Genomic DNA, 4,350 nt, shown 5'->3' with positions numbered 1-4,350 from the left:
TCTACCTCCATTTCCCCCCTTCCCTCCCTCTACCTCCATTTCCCCCCCCTCCCTCTGCCTCCATTTCCCCCCTTCCCTCCCTCTACCTCCATTTCCCCCCTCCCTCTACCTCCATTTCCCCCCTCCCTCCCTCTACCTCCATTTCCCCCCTCCCTCTGCCTCCATTTCCCCCCTTCCCTCCCTCTACCTCCATTTCCCCCCTCCCTCTACCTCCATTTCCCCCCTCCCTCCCTCTACCTCCATTTCCCCCCTTCCCTCCCTCTCTGCCTCCATTTCCCCCCTCCCTCTACCTCCATTTCCCCCCTTCCCTCACTCTACCTCCATTTCCCCCCTTCCCTCCCTCTGCCTCCATTTCCCCCTTCCCTCCCTCTGCCTCCATTTCCCCCTTCCCTCCCTCTACCTCCATTTCCCCCCTTCCCTCCCTCTACCTCCATTTCCCCCCTTCTCTCACTCTGCCTCCATTTCCCCCCTCACTCCCTCTACCTCCATTCCCCCCTCCCTCCCTCTACCTCCATTCCCCCCCCTTCCGTCTCTCTGCCTCCATTTCCCCCCTCCCTCTCTCTGCCTCCATTTCCCCTCTCCCTCTCTCTGCCTCCATTTCTCCCTTCCCTCTCTCTGTCTCCATTTCCCCCCTCCCTCTCTCTGCCTCCATTTCCCCCTCCCTCCCTCTACCTCCATTTCCCCCCTCCCTCTCTCTGCTTCCATTTCCCCCCTTCCCTCGCTCTGCCTCCATTCCCCCCTCCCTCCCTCTGCCTCCATTTCCCCCCTCCCTCTTACCTCCATTTCCCCCCTTCCCTCCCTCTACCTCCATTTCCCCCCTCCCTCCCTCTACCTCCATTTCCCCCCCTCCCTCACTCTGCCTTCCATTTTCCCCCCTCCCTCCCTCTGTCTCCATTTCACCCCCTCCCTCCCTCTGCCTCCATTTCCCCCCTTCCCTCCCTCTACCTCCATTTCCCCCCTTCCCTCCCTCTACCTCCATTTCCCCCCTCCCTCCCTCTGCCTCCATTTCTCCCTCCCTCCCTCTGCCTCCATTTCCCCCCTCCCTCCCTCTGCCTCCATTTCCCCTCCCTCCCTCTACCTCCATTTCCCCCCTTCCCTCCCTCTGCCTCCATTTCCCCCCTCCCTCCCTCTGCCTCCATTTCCCCTCTCCCTCACTCTGCCTCCATTTCCCCCCTCACTCCCTCTACCTCCATTTCCCCCCCTCCCTCCCTCTACCTCCATTTCCCCCCTCACTCCCTCTACCTCCATTCCCCCCCTCCCTCCCTATGCCTCCATTTCCCCCTTCCGTCTCTCTGCCTCCATTTCCCCCTCCCTCTGCCTCCATTTCCCCCCTTCCTCCCACTGCCTCCATTTTCCCCTTCCCTCCCTCTGCCTCCATTTCCCCCCCTCCCTCTCTCTGTCTCCATTTCCCCCCTTCCCTCCCTCTACCTCCATTTCCCCCCTTCCCTCCCTCTACCTCCATTTTCCCCTTCCTTCCCTCTGCCTCCATTTCTCCCCTCCCTCTGCCTCCATTTCCCCCTCCCTCCCTCTACCTCCATTTCCCCCCTCCCTCCCTCTGCCTCCATTTCCCCCCCTCCCTCTCTCTGCCTCCATTTCCCCCCTCTCTCTCTCTGCCTCCATTTCCCCCCTCCCTCTCTCTGCCTCCATTTCCCCCCTTCCCTCTCTCTGTCTCCATTTCCCCCCTTCCTCTCTCTGCCTCCATTTCCCCCTCCCTCCCTCTACCTCCTTTTCCACCCCTTCCTCCCTCTGCCTCCATTTCCCCCCTCCCTCTCTCTGCCTCCATTTCCCCCCTCCCTCTCTCTGTCTCCATTTCCCCCCTTCCTCTCTCTGCCTCCATTTCGCCCCTTCCCTCCCACTTCGTCCATTTCCCCCCTCCCTCCCTCTGTCTCCATTTCCTCCCCTCCCTCCCTCTGCCTCCATTTCCCCCCTTCCCTTCCTCTGCCTCCATTTTCCTCCTCCCTCTCTCTGTCTCCATTTCCCCCCTTCCTCTCTCTGCCTCCATTTCCCCCTCCCTCCCTCTACTTCCATTTTCCCCCTTCCCTCCCTCTACCTCCATTTCCCCCCTTCCCTCCCACTTCGTCCATTTTCCCCCTCCCTCCCTCTGTCTCCATTTCCTCCCCTCCCTCCCTCTGCCTCCATTTCCCCCCTTCCCTTCCTCTGCCTCCATTTTCCCCCTCCCTCTCTCTGTCTCCATTTCCTCCCTCCCTCTCTCTGCCTCCATTTCCCCCTCCCTCCCTCTACCTCCATTTCCCCCCTTCCCTCCCTCTACCTCCATTTTCCCCCTCCCTCCCTCTGCTTCCATTTCCCCCCTCCCCCTCTCTGCCTCTATTTCCCCCCTTCCTCCCTCTGCCTCCATTTCCCCCCTCCCCCTCTCTGCCTCCATTTCCCCCCCTTCCTCCCTCTGCCTCCATTTCCCCCTCCCTCCCTCTGCCTCCATTTCCCCCCCTCCCTCCCTCTGCCTCCATTTCCCCCCTCCCTCCCTCTGCCTCCATTTCCCCCCTTCCCTCCCTCTGCCTCCATTTCCCCCTCCCTCCCTCTGCCTCCATTTCCCCCTTCCTCCCTCTGCCTCCATTTCCCCCTTTCCTTCCCTCTGCCTCCATTTCCCCCCAGAGGGAGGGAGAGGGGAAATGGAAGTGAGGGAGGAAAGGGGGAAATGGAGGCAGAGGGAGGGAAGGGGGAAATGGAGGCAGAGGGAGGGAGGGGGAAATGGAGGCAGAGGGAGGGAGGGGGAAACGGAGGCAGAGGGAGGGGGAAATGGAGGTAGAGGGAGGGAAGGGGGAAATGGAGGGAGAGGGAGGGAGGGGGAAATGGAGGTAGAGGGAGGGAGAGGGGAAATGGAGGCAGAGGGAGGGAAGGGGGAAATGGAGGCATAGGGAGGGGGGGAAATGGAGGTAGAGGGAGGGAGGGGGGAAATGGAGACAGAGGGAGGGAGGGGGGGAATGGAGGTAGAGGGAGGGAGGGGGGAAATGGAGTTATGGGGAGGTAGGGGGAGAGAAGGAAAAAAAGAGATAGAAGAAGGGAGGGAAAGATGGAGCTAGGGGAATGTGGGGGGGGGGAGATAGAGGTAGAGGTAGGAGGGAGGGGGATATTTGTAGAGGGAAGAAGGGGGAAATGGTGGTAGGGAGAGGTAGGGGGACGGAGGAAGGGAATGCAGGTAGATGGAGGGAGAGGGGTTACGAGGTAGAGCGGAAAGGGCTGAATGAGTGTGTGGGGGGGGGGGGAGATGAATAGAGAGAGAGAGAGAGAGAGAGAGAGAGAGAGAGAGAGAGAGAGAGAGAGAGAGAGAGAGAGAGAGAGAGAGAGAGAGAGCTAGGGGAAGAGAAAGAAAGAAAATACAGATATACAAATCCTTCACACTAATTTACAAAAAGAATTAACCCGATTTTTTTTCTCTTCGCTTTAAATGAACATACAGCTATAATTATTCTTCCTAGGCTAATGAACAAAGCAACAGTTCATGTCACCTGCAGTTATTCAGTGTCCAGAGAAGAGAAAATTACAAATATAGAATAGTTGCCCCTTAAGTTGATACCTCCAGCTCTGTGTAAGCTTCACCGTCTAATTCTCACTTCAAAGAGAGAGAGAGAGATGGGGGGGGGGGGGAGAGGGGAGAAGCGAGAGAGAGAGAAAAGATCTAGAAATATACACTAAAACACAAATGCATATAGATACACTGAAAGAAAAAGGGAGAAGGAAAAGAGAGAGCGAGTAAGGAAGAAATAAAACGATAGGGAGAGAGAAAGAAATAAAATGAAAGGGAGAGAGAATGATACAGGGAGGGGAAGAGAAAATAGAGAGAGAGAGAGAAGAAATGAGAGGGAGAGAAAGTGAGAAGATAAGAGAGAGAGAGAGAGAGAAAGTGAGAAGAGAAGAGAGTGGGAGAGAGAAAGTGAGAAGATAAGAGAGAGAGAGAGAGAGAAAGTGAGAAGAGAAGAGAGTGGGAGAGAGAAAGAGAGGCGGGAAAAGAGCCCAGGAAATCTGTTAGATGGAAGCACTACCTAACGTAGGTATTAATCACGAAACATCTATTTGCAGAGGAAGAAAAAAAAAAAAAAGGGAAAATGAAAAGAGTTTGAAAAAAAAGAAAATACAAAAGATTAATATACCGTAAACTCGCATGCATTTTTCCATTGCTATTTTAATCTCACTTCAGGGACGTTTTGCACGGAAAGAAAAAAAATAAATAAATAAAGAATATTCACAGTCAAGGCTTAGAAGCGGTCGGAAGCTCCGGGAAAATAAAACACAATATGTAAAAATGTCTTAATGCCACGCAGCGCTGTCTGTCTGGAGCAAGACATAAATGTATATGTCGGGGAAGGAAATGAGACACAGGCACTGGCTGGGTTC

Source organism: Penaeus vannamei, chromosome 5 (assembly GCF_042767895.1).
Source record: "Penaeus vannamei isolate JL-2024 chromosome 5, ASM4276789v1, whole genome shotgun sequence".
In the NCBI taxonomy this organism is placed as follows: Eukaryota; Metazoa; Arthropoda; class Malacostraca; order Decapoda; family Penaeidae; genus Penaeus; species Penaeus vannamei.
The sequence above is the reverse complement of the archived record's forward strand: the minus strand, read 5'-3'. Positions refer to the sequence as shown.